This window comes from Cyprinodon tularosa, unplaced genomic scaffold (assembly GCF_016077235.1).
Source record: "Cyprinodon tularosa strain WSP-4 unplaced genomic scaffold, ASM1607723v1 ctg369, whole genome shotgun sequence".
NCBI lineage: Eukaryota > Metazoa > Chordata > Actinopteri > Cyprinodontiformes > Cyprinodontidae > Cyprinodon > Cyprinodon tularosa.
Window position 1 is genome coordinate 1,052,520 of NW_024039084.1, and position 16,059 is coordinate 1,068,578.

The following is a 16,059-nucleotide window of genomic DNA, read 5'->3' on the forward strand; positions in this document are numbered from 1 at the left end:
GTTTTTCTTTGGTTCGCCTTCTAATATCCTGGTATATTTTTTTTTACTTCATCCACTGTTCGCAAGGTTTCACCAACAGCGTTTACTTTATTACAGATTTGTTCACATATAGCGTTCCTCTGTGTGACAGTCACACTTCTTTGCTGTAGCTCATTTAAATGTTTGTTAGCTTCATCCACCAACACCTCCATTTCCATGGGGTCGACTTTCCTTTTGCGCTTTCTGCTGTCCAAACTCGCCATGCCGCAAACCACAAAATGCGCAAAACCCTCATTTAAATAGGATGTCTCCAACAGTTTTGCACCTGCCACCGGTTACGCAATCGCTCTTGTTAAATCATCCGCAAACCATGGTTCAGCCCCTCGCGCAAAATTCCAGTTTGCGAGCGCAAATTACTGCACGCAAAATTGAATCTTGATAAATCCGGCCCTTTTTCTTCACTGCTGACAACAAGTAAATGCACCCCTAAGTAAAATTATGCAAATTGTAACAAGTTAGCCATTTTCCTGTCTCTGTTTACATGGTCTTGGGTATAATTGGGAAGCTAGCGTGTTAAATGAAGCTTTTGCACCAGCCCTTTGTCATACAGGTCACTGGGAGTATAAAGTGGCAGGTCATGCCAAGCAGCTTTTCTCGTGCATCAGAATCCTTAGCAATGGCATCCCGAAGGGGTTGTTTCTTTTCCTGATCAACGATGCCCTGTACATGAACCTCTGTAGAAATCTGTTAGGTTTAAACACCAAACATTTTATTCAGTAACCTGTACAAAGAAAGACACAGAGAATTTAGTATGATTTACTTGCAAGGAGAGTGATCAGAGACTGTTCAGTTACAATTCTCCAAACCACTCTGAGACAGCTCTGCCCTTACAAGGCTTTATTAAGGAATGCCCTAGCTACAATGTTGGTTCCGACTACTAGAGGGAGGAGGGGGTGAAGCCAGTCGGAACCAGAAGTTCTGCATAACATCATACAATATCATAAGATAAGGAGAGCTTTCACTCCTTTCTCCGGTGTTAGTGCGTGCAGTTCCCCGTGTTCTCTCCTTGAACCGGCTGACCTTCAGCAGCCAGCTCTCACAATCAGCACTCCGTCTGCACAGACTTAAAACATTAGTACAGAGCAAGCAAGTAAAATATTTCAACACTCTTTATGATATAAGTAAAATAAGGATAACAAAATGTGTGAGCATAATAATATGATCACAGTGTGTAAGCATAATAATATGATTAAAGTAGAATAACTCATGTGTAATTAATCCAACATTTCCCTCCTGTTTATTCACTTTAAGCTATTTATTTTATCATTCAGTAGTTACTTCTTTTCAGATTTTCAACTATGAAATCATGTTTTAGCTATAAAGGGTACACTCAGAGGTACTTTAAACTGGTGGGTTACTGTTAATGTCATTGGAGTTAGGATAAAAGTCAGGAAAATGCAAAGAGATTTCATCCTCTTCGCTATCTTCATCATCAGATGGGTATTTTTCAGTGGGCATGAGGGCATACAATTCTGCTTTCATGGGTTGTATTGCAGTGGTAATTAGTCTATTTAGCAGCGCTCTAATACATGGAATACAACAACATCCACATAAGGTCAAGATGGCGGCAAATACAGCTATAGACATTAAAATAGAAAGCACCAATTGTTTGTATTTACCAAAAATGTCTCCAAATCCATCCCACATTTTTGCGTCAACTCCAGAATGGTCTTTCATTTTGCTGTTAAGAGAGCGAAGGCCTTCAAGGGCCTTTGTGAGGCTGCCATCAGCAGCGGTGTTGTTGGGAATAAAGGTGCAACACTGATCTCCAAAAATAGAGCACACACCACCTTTTTCAGCTAACAACATGTCAACAGCAATACGGTTCTGGAAAGCCATCAGAGAGGTAGCTGACAATTGTTCATGGACGGCGGAGAAGCCTTGTTCTGTTTTATTTCCCAGCCTCTGGACGTTATAATGGATGTAGTTGATTCTGTCTACATTTTTATTTAGAGTACACCACCAGCATAAGAAAGATTCAAATCCTGCAGAAACTTGATTGGCTAGTTTATACTCATCAGGAACACCTCTGGGTACACCAATGCTATCAATATAAGTAGGATCATCTCCACTCCATGCATTTTCAGATGCCCTCCTCCTTCTAGTATGCTCTGTGTGAGGTAAAATGCTGTTTGCAGTCGTTAACAATTCATCTGTTGTGAGTGATGTAACAGAAACAGGTAAAATCAAGGTGAAATTTGCCACAGCTACTTTTTTCAAAAGATTGTTTTTTTTTCTTCTCAGCTGTGGTCAGGGGATAGATCTTATCCCAATAGGTGCAATTATCAGTTGGGACCGTATAATTCATTATATTTAGAAGACATTGAGGAGTTATGGTGGCAGGAACCACACGTAACAGCGGTCTGGCACCCATACACACAAGACAATCATTAGACACTGTTTTAGCTGCTTGTTCTGCCATTAAAAGCCAGTTGTTTGTTTGCCCAGAGATTCCAGTGATGACTTGAAACAATTCATCTGTTTTAAGCGGACCATTAATATTTTGAATTTTTATCTGTTCACCTTGGGCAGAAGTAAGAATCCCTTGTATCTCATTTTCTTCTTGTGTAATATTTACGGGGCACAAATACAAAGGCCAACATGGATCGGTTCCACTAGACCGTGCACATAGAAATGAGGAAGAACAGCCTTCCTTCTCAAGGGGTTCTGCTGTGGAGTTTATTGTCATAGTGAAAACTTTGGAGGCATGGTTAACAGTGAACCCTGATATTCTACTCATCCATTTCTTAGCTAAAGGTGTCCATCCATACGATCCCTTTTTCCACTGTCCAGTGGTTCTAAATACGTCTCCCCAACCATTATGAGTTCTTTGAACTACGCGAGGAAATAGGTAGAAATCATAACCGCGCCAATTTCCCGGGTCATGTTTAAATCTTTGCGAGAATGTTTGAAAAGGAATAGTCACCAAACTGATTACTCTAGTAGAGTTATAGCAGAGATAGACGTCCCTTTTACAAATAGCTGGATCATGAGGGCAACAAGAATCCTTGCCCTGAGTGAGAGCTAAAAACAAAACTAATATGAATAATCGCAACATCATCTAGGTTCAAACTTCAAAAAGTGTTCTATGGATAATCTTTTACACAATGGTCTACTTCCTATGACCTCTCGGCAGAGTTGTTGAACCTTCACCAGTTTGAGATGGTTGTATGCTAAAAAATACAACCCCCTTTGTACGATGGACTTCCTCTGAAGGTCGGTGAAGGAGACCAAATGTGTATTCTATAACAAGTACCACAGTAGAATTACTAGAGTGCTAAGCAGTATGGTAAGGTTCCAGAGAATAATTAAGAAAGTGATTTTACTTATTACTCATCTGATCTAACTATCACTTTCTTGCAATCCACTTAGAAAACAAATCTATTATAACCAAACAGAATTGAAAGGATAAATAGGTTTAGGGAAAGCACCTTTTTTAGGTCTTAAATTTCCTTGAAGATTATGTTTAGCACATATTAGACATGCTTTCCAAAATTTTTTGCATAGAATATAAATCCATATGCTGTATAATGATGCTCAATGCTCAATCAATCCTACAATCCCCCCGTTTGAGAATGAGTAAAATCATGATTCAATATAGCAGCATATTTAAAGAAATTGTTTATTTGGAAGGATTGGTTTATGTTCTGGTCACATATAGGTGCCATTATGGATTTTAAGATAGTTTGGCTGATTAACATGTTTGTTTCGTTGAATGTCATCCCCATTTCACATGTATTTAATAAGAAATGTTATGTTTAATGCAATGTTACAATAAAATTAGGACAGCAACTAACAATTATTTCGTAAATCGATCAGTCTATCGTTAATTCTTTCGATTAATTGGTTAGCCAAAGGTTCTGTTAAGAAGATTACTAATGACATTAAACCAGGTGAAACCAAAACATCCCCTCCCGAAGAGCTCCGGATGGAAAGTATTGACAGACAAAAACATGTTATAATCGTATTTGCAAAATTTTTATAAATTTATTTTACAGTTTTGGTATGATCACTGATCCAAGTGGGCTAGCCTGTCGGGGAAAGCCAGATTTTACATGTATATTATGTTTCAGAGTCTCTATACTCCATTTAATGATGAATCACTAAATTTGTTTACGAATATGCAAATCAATTAATATGATTCATGTTTTCAGCCACAGATAAAATACATGAGATGGGCAACACAGAGTAACTACAGCCCAGATGTTCAACTTTTATAGTGAAGTTATTATTTTAATGAATGTATTATTTTGCTTGATACAGAGAGAGCATAGTAGGTAAAATTATAAGAGTGGGGTTTAACTCTGCACGGTTCTATATATTCAGAAGAAAGTACTGTATTTACCGTCTGTCTCAGTTGTTCAAATAAAATCATTTACAAAGTGGAAAACAGTCCTAATTCCACATTCATCAGAGCCGGTGATACTTCAACATTGATAAACAGCATCTAGTAAGTGTAGTGTTTAAACATGTTTATTAATGTAGCAAAATGCTCCTTTTCTCTTTAAACAATGAATTCCTCTCATCAGTACTGATGCTCATGTCAAGCATAAAAAAAAAAGGGCATGCATAATGCATAGTACCAATCACACCAGACCAATAGTGTCCCTACCAAAGTTCAAATCAAACCTACGCCCCTGGGTGGCATCCTTCATTGCAGCACCCCTTTTTTTTTTTTTTTTTTTATCCAAGTAATTTTTTTATAGTCTTTATCAGGACCTGGAGAGTCTTTGTACCACATGATAATGTGTAGGTCATTCGGGTCCATGGACTGCTGTACAGTCAGGGATGGGATGCCCAGCCTCTGTCTAAGCAAAGCATGGCTAGAGCATCCCTGCCTAAGAGGTAACTGGACATTCAGGTAAAGTCAGTACAGACAGCCGGCAGGAGAGTCCTTCAGGTTCTCTCAACCACACAAGCTGGATCTCCTGCACAGCCTTAAAATGACCTTGAGCTGATCGGACTATGACAGTCTCAGGTCCTTGGCCAGCACCTGGAATTTGTTGTTTAACAGTTGTTCTGCATGCACCACTGTCACACAGGAAAACTGTTGGGGTGCTATTCACATGTATAGTTAATACAACTATTCCTTATTTGTGCATATTAATTATGTTTTTGATAAAAATGCTTTGGCTAAAATGCCATCAGAAGGCTGATAAAATAGAGAGGAAAAAAGGGAAAAGAAGAGAGGGACTAAACCTAGAACAAATAATGGATGTCTATTCTATTAACATTTCTCTATCTGTAGAATGGGACTGTTTTATAGGTTTTCTTGTAAGGGGGCCCCCTGCCCGTCCATGCCCAGGGCCCCAAATTTCCCAAATCCGCCCCTGCCTATAGACCATCATGACAGGAAAAAATGGATTTTCAGCTGGCCCCTGACCCGTCAAAGGATTGGGCAGCTCGATTAAAGGAAACACCTCAGTTTCAGGTTTGGGTTCAGGGGCTGGCAGTGGGGAGATTAAGCCCCCCCCCCATATCTTTTGACCAAGCCCCCACAGGTCCCCCAGAACGGGTAACCCTTGTGGAAGTGCTGGGCGTAGGAGAATAAGCCGGTGGATTCTCAACTTTAGGAGCTGGCAAGACTGGGGCTGAAGCAGAAGCAGCAGCAGCACCAAGTTCATTTGGGTCTTGCTGTAAAGCTGCTTGTGCAGCTGCTTGTGCTTGCTGTAATAATGCTGAATATGGACCTACAGGTAAATCATCTTTACGATGGGTATGTGCAAGGGTATGGGTTCTTTTATTGTGGTTCTGCAGGCTCCTGTATCACACAAAATTTAACAGGAGTGCCCTGGACCATCAGAACTATTTCAGGTCTATATTTTTCTTCAAAAAACAATCTTCTAAATTTAAGACATCCATATTTTCATCCTCCATTTCTTTAATAGAAAATGGCTGCTCATCTAGTCATGCTGAGCTTCCTGCATTTTGTGGGTTGCTTCGACAATCTCTAGCCATGTGGCCTTCTTTCCCACATGACCAACACGCTCTGGAATTATCAGTTGAGCGTGATCCAAAATCTCTTCCCCTTACACGGCCTCGACTTCTGCCTCGGCCCCTACCTCTGGACTGCTGATAAAACACAGTGTCCTCTTCCTCCTGATAAAACACAGTGGATTCTTTACTTTTATTCTTTTTACTTTTTATGACTTTCTCTGCATGCAGGGCGTGATTTATATACTTTTGGAGTGTTGCACCACTCATCTCTATGTGGTGACGATTTACCCATTCTTGAATTATACATTCTTCCACATCCTTCTTTGGAGAGGGAATTCCTTCTACTGCTTTTCTTTGTCTCTCCTCTCTCTCTCTCTTAACTCTACGCTTCCCTCTTCTCTCTGTCCTGCTAATTTCATCCAGACCATGGTTTGCATGTAACCTTCTTTTGCCATAAAAGTGTCTTTATTTTTGCTTTTTGTTTTTATTTTTTGTTGCAAATCTTTTATGTGTGTGGTGCTCAATTTGCCATTAAAACCGTAGTTTTTATCCAGTAACACAACGGCTCTACCGCCGATGGGTCATCATTTTCGACTGCTTTCCAATCTTTGCACTGGAGTTTCTCTAATAACTTCTGTTTTTCTTTACTTTGTCCTTTTCCCATTTTGAACTAAATTTGGGCCCAGTGGGTTTTTAACACCTGTCGTGTTCTAAACACTGGGGCTTCAGACAAGATGGTGATCAACTACTTTTTGTGGTAAAACTCAACCTTTACAGGTGGAGTTTTCTTGTCTACAAACATCCACAAAAGCTCACCATTTAACCCTTGTCTTTTTGGTATGAAATACAGATATCTAGTGATATCTATATTTCCTTTCACACACACACACTCACACACACACTGCGCAGTTAACTTTTACTTTATTTTAAACACAGAGGACGCCGCCATCCTATGCAGAATTTAACTAGTTTACAACTCGGGGAGCCTGCCCTTACAAACTAGGGGAGCCTGCCCTCCCACGGACCTTAACTGTTTTAAAATTTCTATTTTACCTGATAGAGTCTAGAATTGTCAGGGTTTTAGTACAACAAGGGGATTCCGTTACCCCACGCGGAGAGGACTTCGCTGTCCTTCACTTCTATCTCTTTTTTTTTTTTTTTATTATTATATTTTTATAACATTTTTTTATATTTTATATATTTTTTCTTCCAATAATTCACTCACTCCTTATTAAAAGAAAAACTACTCACAATTCTCTGCGTCCTCGAAATGCTTCAACCGTCGGACCCCAGCTTGTAAGGGAGAGACCAGTCCCGTAAAGGGCCTGTTTGCAGCGGCCGCAGGCTTATCTGGATCTCACTCACCTGCTGGGGTCGTCGGGTATCTTGCAATCTGGCTCGAAGGACCAATTAATGTTAGGTTTAAACACCAAACATTTTATTCAGTAACCTGTACAAAGAAAGACACAGAGAATTTAGTATGATTTACTTGCAAGGAGAGTGATCAGAGACTGTTCAGTTACAATTCTCCAAACCACTCTGAGACAGCTCTGCCCTTACAAGGCTTTATTAAGGAACGCCCTAGCTACAATGTTGGTTCCGACTACTAGAGGGAGGAGGGGGTGAAGCCAGTCGGAACCAGAAGTTCTGCATAACATCATACAATATCATAAGATAAGGAGAGCTTTCACTCCTTTCTCCGGTGTTAGTGCGTGCAGTTCCCCGTGTTCTCTCCTTGAACCGGCTGACCTTCAGCAGCCAGCTCTCACAATCAGCACTCCGTCTGCACAGACTTAAAACATTAGTACAGAGCAAGCAAGTAAAATATTTCAACACTCTTTATGATATAAGTAAAATAAGGATAACAAAATGTGTGAGCATAATAATATGATCACAGTGTGTAAGCATACACGTTTCAAAAGAAGGTGCAAATGGTCTGTATGCGTAATTGCGCACACATGGCAGCGGTTATTGTCGCAAGAAGGAGACATCGAAATGAAGCAAGGAGACGCAGAGAACGCATTTTTTCACTCCGTGTGAATATTTTTGGAGTGAACGAGGAAACGATCATCAAAACATATCGTTTATCCAGCATTGCCATTTTGGAGCTGCAATTCCAGTGATTTGCTCCTCACAGCGCGTCAGCTGTACTTGTTCCTCAATGCTGGTCAGAGGCATCTCATCTACTGTGCCCCCTCCTGTTTTGTTTGCAGATGTTTTTTTATATGCCAGTTTTTCTTTGGTTCGCCTTCTAATATCCTGGTATATTTTTTTTTTACTTCATCCACTGTTCGCAAGGTTTCACCAACAGCGTTTACTTTATTACAGATTTGTTCACATATAGCGTTCCTCTGTGTGACAGTCACACTTCTTTGCTGTAGCTCATTTAAATGTTTGTTGGCTTCATCCACCAACACCTCCATTTCCATGGGGTCGACTTTCCTTTTGCGCTTTCTGCTGTCTAAACTCGCCATGCCGCAAACCAAAAAATGCGCAAAACCCTCATTTAAATAGGGTGTCTCCAACAGTTTTGCACCTGCCACCGGTTACGCAATCGCTCTTGTTAAATCATCCGCAAACCATGGTTCAGCCCCTCGCGCAAAATTCCAGTTTGCGAGCGCAAATTACTGCACGCAAAATTGGATCTTGATAAATCCGGCCCTTTTTCTTCACTGCTGACAACAAGTAAATGCACCCCTAAGTAAAATTATCCAAATTGTAACAAGTTAGCCATTTTCCTGTCTCTGTTTACATGGTCTTGGGTATAATTGGGAAGCTAGCGTGTTAAATGAAGCTTTTGCACCAGCCCTTTGTCATACAGGTCACTGGGAGTATAAAGTGGCAGGTCATGCCAAGCAGCTTTTCCCGTGCATCAGAATCCTTAGCAATGGCATCCCGAAGGGGTTGTTTCTTTTCCTGATCAACGATGCCCTGTACAGGAACCTCTGTAGAAATCAAAGTTTGCATTTAACACCAATCGTTGGTCTGATCCACCCCCATAACGAGGACAAGGGCCTGAATACCTGCATGCTTTTAGTTCCAACCAGGGGTGAGTCTAGGATCAGAGGTTTAGGGGTGCTGAGCTCCCAAGTGCTGTCTGGACAGGCAAGATGCATCTCAATGTTTTATACATACATTTTCAAACACACTTTTGTGTTTTGTCTTTCTGTGTTTTTGTCTTCTTAGATGATCTGTACATACCTGGCTTTTCCTGACATCACATTTTGCGCCTCTCATTCCACTTGTAAACCTCTCCCTCTTTTGACTTGCAAACCTGAAATGGACATGGTGAAAATATACAGTAGTGTGTGAAAGTTCAGACACACTACAGACCATAAAGAAAAGGATAAATTCACAATGGTAATTTGAATAAGAAAATGAAAAAATTAATAAAATTATGCAAAATTATAATTTGATAAATTGAAATATTGATTTTTAATTGTGATTTTAAAAATAATAATGATTATAAAAAAAAACAGTCCGAGGCAGAGAGCACCCTGCTTTCTGAGTTGATCAGAGTTGATAAATCTGTGGTTTTGCCCAGGTGTCACAAGAGCCCGGGTTGCTCTGACAGTGAAATTTAAATCTTCTGCATATTTAGGTCTGGAGTATCTCATCTTCCTCTCCCCGATACCCTGCTCGATATTCTATGGGGTTATACTGTGATAGGTTCTATGACCAATAAAAACAAGGAGATACAATGGTCCATAAATTCAGAGAATACTAGCTCTATGTAGGCGCTAAGTCCAAATGCAGATTCTGGTAGAGCAAATAAATGTATGAAGTACTCAACAGATAAAGACATCAACTAGGTTCTACTGAGACTGGAACTCAGATCACTGGATTCAAAGTCCAGAGTGCTAACCATTACACCATAGAACCCTTAAACTTGCTTATGCCTCAAAGGTTTCTCGATGTCAATAATCTCTATCCAGGGTTTAGCTTGATTTGTGACATTTCCGCAAGTTAATCTCTCATGTTGATGTTGAAAAACTTTGACAAACCTGACTTGGAAAAACTTGTATCCTTGCATCCAAAGCCTAGAGTGCTACCAATTCAACCTTGAAATGATCGGAGCTTTTCAAGTTTATGGAGTCAATGGTTGGCAGTGGAGTTTTTAATAGGTTTAGTGGTTCTTCTTCTTCAAGCTATGCATTTGATAGGCAGCCAATAAGGAGAGAAAAGTGGTCTTTAACTTCTTTAATATTCAACTGGATATTGAAACTTGGACATAACATCCATTCATTACACACAGACAGATATTTCAAGGGTTTCTCTGTTGAACTTTCCATGATTATAACTGACAACTAATGAAATCCCCAAAGTCAAAATTTAAGGAGACCAAATCAAGGAAAGGATCCATATGGCCATGAAATTTATGAACATTTACAGTTCTCAATACTTGCTGACCCTTTGGTCAGCATTGGAGTATATAAAGTAGTTGATCAGTCTGTCGTTTTGCCCAGGTGTCACAAGAGCCTGGGTTGCTCTGATAGTGAAATTTAAATCTTCTGCATATTCAGGTCTGGAGTATCTAATCTTCCTCTCCCCAATACCCTGCTCGATATTTTATTTATAGTTATACTGTGATGGGTTCTATGTCCAACAAAAAAGGAGATACAATGGTCCATAAATGCAGACAATACTAGCTTTGGCTCTGTGTAGGGGCTAAGTCCAACTGCAGACTCTGGTAGAACAAATAAATGTATGAAGTACTCAACAGATAAAGACATCAACTAGGTTCTACTGAGACTGGAACTCAGATCACTGGATTCAAAGTGCAGAGTGCTTACCATTACACCATAGAACTCTTGGAAAAGCTCTTCCCTCAAGCGCTTCTGGATTTCAATTATCTCTATCCAGGGTTTAGCTCACTTTGTGATACTTCCGCAAGTTAAACTCTCATGTTGATATCGAAAAACTTTTACAAACCTAACTTGGAAAAACTTTCAACCAAAGCCCACTTCTAAAGATTGGCCTCATCACTATGAATCTATCACATGCGTTTTGTTATGAAGGACCTATTTTTTCACACATACCACAGTAAACTTTTAGTATAGAATTCTTAATCTCTACTAGTGTTTGTTTTAGAAATCAGAACCTATTTAGAGAAACATAGAGAGCCAGTAAATGACTCTATGAATCTGTCAAGGGGCAAAAACATAGGTGAAACTTCAACAAGAGAATGCCAAAAAATCTTCTAAGGAAATCCTAAGTGAACCTTACTTATCCTCCACATAAGGCACCAAACATACTACTATAAGGAATTAGACTCAAAGACAGGAGAGTAGCAATCCACATGTACTCAAAACATAAGCAAAGCCACTTTCAGTACTATGAACTATATTCTAGCAACTAGGCTCTACTGAGACTTGAACTCAGATCACTGGATTCAAAGTCCAGAGTGCTAACCATTACACCTTAGAACCCTTAAAATTGGTTATCCCTCAAAGGTTTCTCGATGTCAATAATCTCTATCCAGGGTTTAGCTTGATTTGTGACATTTCCGCAATTTAATCTCTCATGTTGATATTGAAAATCTTTTGCAAACCTAACTTGGAAAAACTTGCAACCAAAGCCCACTTGTGAATCTATCACATGCGTTTTGTTATGAAGGACCTATTTTTTCCACACATACCACAGTAAACTTTTAGTATAGAATTCTTAATCTCTACTAGTGTTTGTTTTAGAAATCAGAACCTATTCAGAGACACATAGAGAGCCAGTAAATGACTCTATGAATCTGTCAAGGGGCAAAAACATAGGTGAAACTTCAACAAGAAAATGCCAAAAAATCTTCTAAGGAAATCCTAAGTGAACTTTACTTATCCTCCACATAAGACACCAAACATACTACTATAAGGCATTAGACTCAAAGACAGGAGAGTAACAATCCACATGTACTCAACACATAAGCAAAGCTGCTTTCAGTACTTTGAGCTATATTCTAGTAACTAGGTTCTACTGAGACTTGAACTGAGATCACTGGATTCAGAGTCCAGAGTGCTAACCATTACACCTTAGAACCCTTAAAATTGCTTATCCCTCAAAGGTTTCTCGATGTCAATAATCTCTATCCAGGGTTTAGCTTGATTTGTGACATTTCCGCAAGTTAATCTCTCATGTTGATGTTGAAAAACTTTGACAAACCTGACTTGGAAAAACTTGTATCCTTGCATCCAAAGACTAGAGTGCTACCAATTCAACCTTGAAATGGTCGGAGCTTTTCAAGTTTATGGAGTCAATGGTTGGCAGTGGAGTTTTTAATAGGTTTAGTGGTTCTTCTTCTTCAAGCTATGAATTTGATAGGCACCCAAGAAGGAGAGAGAAATGGTCTTTAACTTCTTTAATATTCAACTGGATATTGAAACTTGGACATAACATCCATTCATTACACACAGACAGATATTTCAAGGGTTTCTCTGTTGAACTTTCCATGATTATAACTGACAACTAATGAAATCCCCAAAGTCACAATTTAAGGAGACCAAATCAAGGAAAGGATCCATATGGCCATGAAATTTATGAACATTTACAGTTCTCAATACTTGCTGACCCTTTGGTCAGCATTGGAGTATATAAAGTAGTTGATCAGTCTGTCGTTTTGCCCAGGTGTCACAAGAGCCCGGGTTGCTCTGATAGTGAAATTTAAATCTTCTGCATATTCAGGTCTGGAGTATCTAATCTTCCTCTCCCCAATACCCTGCTCGATATTTTATTTATAGTTATACTGTGATGGGTTCTATGTCCAACAAAAAAAAGGAGATACAATGGTCCATAAATGCAGACAATACTAGCTTTGGCTCTGTGTAGGGGCTAAGTCCAACTGCAGACTCTGGTAGAACAAATAAATGTATGAAGTACTCAACAGATAAAGACATCAACTAGGTTCTACTGAGACTGGAACTCCGATCACTGGATTCAAAGTGCAGAGTGCTTACCATTACAACATAGAACCCTTGGAAAAGCTCTTCCCTCAAGCGCTTCTGGATTTCAATCATCTCTATCCAGGGTTTAGCTCACTTTGTGATACTTCTGCAAGTTAAACTCTCATGTTGATATCGAGAAACTTTTACAAACCTAACTTTGAAAAACTTTCAACCAAAGCCCACTTCTAAAGATTGGCCTCATCACTATGAATCTATCACATGCGTTTTGTTATGAAGGACCTATTTTTTCACACATACCACAGTAAACTTTTAGTATAGAATTCTTAATCTCTACTAGTGTTTGTTTTAGAAATCAGAACCTATTTAGAGAAACATAGAGAGCCAGTAAATGACTCTATGAATCTGTCAAGGGGCAAAAACATAGGTGAAACTTCAACAAGAGAATGCCAAAAAATCTTCTAAGGAAATCCTAAGTGAACCTTACTTATCCTCCACATAAGGCACCAAACATACTACTATAAGGAATTAGACTCAAAGACAGGAGAGTAGCAATCCACATGTACTCAAAACATAAGCAAAGCCACTTTCAGTACTATGAACTATATTCTAGCAACTAGGCTCTACTGAGACTTGAACTCAGATCACTGGATTCAAAGTCCAGAGTGCTAACCATTACACCTTAGAACCCTTAAAAGTGCTTATCCCTCAAAGGTTTCTCGATGTCAATAATCTCTATCCAGGGTTTAACTTGATTTGTGACATTTCCGCAATTTAATCTCTCATGTTGATATTGAAAAACTTTTGCAAACCTAACTTGGAAAAACTTGCAACCAAAGCCCACTTCTAAAGATTGGCCTCATCACTTTTAATCTATCACATGCGTTTTGTTATGAGAGACCTCTTTTTTCTCACACATACCACAGTAAACTTTTAGTATAGAATTCTTAATCTCTACTACTTTTTGTTTTAGAAATCAGAACCTATTTAAAGAAACATCGAGAGCCAGTAAATGACTCTATGAATCTGTCAAGGGGCAAAAACATAGGTGAAACTTCAACAAGAAAATGCCAAAAAATCTTCTAAGGAAATCCTAAGTGAACTTTACTTATCCTCCACATAAGACACCAGACATACTACTATAAGGCATTAGACTCAAAGACAGGAGAGTAGCAATCCACATGTACTCAAAACATAAGCAAAGCTGCTTTCAGTTCTTTGAGCTATATTCTAGTAACTAGGTTCTACTGAGACTTGAACTCAGATCACTGGATTCAGAGTCCAGAGTGCTAACCATTACACCATAGAACCCTTAAACTTGCTTATGCCTCAAAGGTTTCTCGATGTCAATAATCTCTATCCAGGGTTTAGCTTTATTTGTGACATTTCCACAAGTTAATCTCTCATGTTGATGTTGAAAAACTTTGACAAACCTGACTTGGAAAAACGTGTATCCTTGCATCCATAGCCTAGAGTGCTACCAATTCAACCTTGAAATTATCGGAGCTTTTCAAGTTTATGGAGTCAATGGTTGGCAGCGGAGTTTTTAATAAGTTTAGAGGTTCTTCTTCTTCAAGCTATGCATTTGATAGGCAGCCAAGAAGGAGAGAGAAGTGGTCTTTAACTTCTTTAATATTCAACTGGATATTGAAACTTGGACATAACATCCATTCATTACACACAGACAGATATTTCAAGGGTTTCTCTGTTGAACTTTCCATGATTATAACTGACAACTAATGAAATCCCCAAAGTCAAAATTTAAGGAGACCAAATCAAGAAAAGGATCCATATGACCATGAAATTTATGAACATTTACAGTTCTCAATACTTGCTGACCCTTTGGTCAGCATTAAAGTATATAAAGGAGTTGATCAGTCTGTAGTTTTGCCCAGGTGTCACAAGAGCCCGGGTTGCTCTGATAGTGAAATTTAAATCTTCTGCATATTCAGGTCTGGAGTATCTAATCTTCCTCTCCCCAATACCCTGCTCGATATTCTATGGGGTTATACTGTGATGGGTTCTATGTCCAATTAAGAAAAGGAGATACAATTCTCAATAAATTTAGGCAATGCTAGCTGTGCTCTGTGTGCAGGGGCTGTGTCCATTTTAGTGTGCTTCAGCACAAGGGTTTCCAACTTCCTGAAAAAAAAAAAAAAGGGACACCTCATGTGCATACCAGCTGACCCGATGGCCTGTACTCCTCCTGGCGTGGTGATTTTTTTAGCCCTCCTTTATGTGTGAAATTATTTTTTTTATAACAATTTGATTCCAATCTGCATTGAAGAAGATGCATATTTCTGAATGACATGGACACGTGGGTAACAAATTGTTATCCAGCAATTCACTTTAATACAAAACAACAAACTTTGCTGAATATAATAAGTATCTCAAACATAAGTCTGTCCTTCTTAACTTCAAACAGTAACAATTAAAATAAAACAATAAATCAATGGTGTACTTTTTGGTTCAACAGCAAACTTGTAAATATATTTGTCAAAGGTGCGCCACCCCCAAAAGCAGTGTCAGCATTTACATTACTCCATTCGTCTGCCATAATGCTCTGTTGTTCCGCTATCTTCTTAGTGAGCACCACTTGTCTCGACCAATGGGATGAGGGTAATCTGTATCGTTACATATATGTTGTCAGCTCAGTGGTCAAAACGCAGGACAGGGCCCGGAAAAAAGTTTACCGTAAGTATTGTATCTATCGTGCCCTTTTTCTTCATTTTCCATTAGCTTTTTACTGACTATTTTTTTACACTAACAGTAATACGGGACAAAGTGCGTTCCTTTTCCACTAAAAACAGAAAAGGTACTTCTATTTCTAAATACGGTTGACTAAATACGGGACAGTTGGAAAGCCTATTCAGCACTCCCAAAAATGGTAAAAAAAAAAAAAAATGGTGGGTTACAACCATTCCAAATTGCAATGAAAATGCGACATTAGACGACTGTTGGTCACAGATTGGTGTCACCAGTCACAGTGTTTTCAAATAAGTAATATCTTCAACTTTAGTATTTTACATTGGGCTCATTTTGGAGGAACATTGCTATATATAAAAAGCTATATATATATATATATATATGTATTTATATATATATATATATATATATATATATATATATATATATATATATATATATATATATATATATATATATATATATATATATATATATATATATATATATA

At 38.7% G+C, this 16,059-nt stretch overlaps 4 non-coding genes across 4 annotated transcripts; all 4 read right to left on the reverse strand.

Annotated features, from left to right (window-relative positions):
• Positions 1–9,786: 9,786 nt before the first annotated feature.
• trnaq-uug lies at positions 9,787–9,858 on the reverse strand. The gene has a single exon. It is a non-coding gene; the product is annotated as a tRNA-Gln (tRNA).
• Positions 9,859–11,333: 1,475 nt separating this feature from the next.
• Positions 11,334–11,405, reverse strand: trnaq-uug. The gene has a single exon. It is a non-coding gene; the product is annotated as a tRNA-Gln (tRNA).
• A 2,076-nt stretch (positions 11,406–13,481) lies between these two features.
• trnaq-uug lies at positions 13,482–13,553 on the reverse strand. Its single transcript has one exon. It is a non-coding gene; the product is annotated as a tRNA-Gln (tRNA).
• A 549-nt stretch (positions 13,554–14,102) lies between these two features.
• On the reverse strand, positions 14,103–14,174 carry trnaq-cug. The gene has a single exon. It is a non-coding gene; the product is annotated as a tRNA-Gln (tRNA).
• Positions 14,175–16,059: the final 1,885 nt, after the last annotated feature.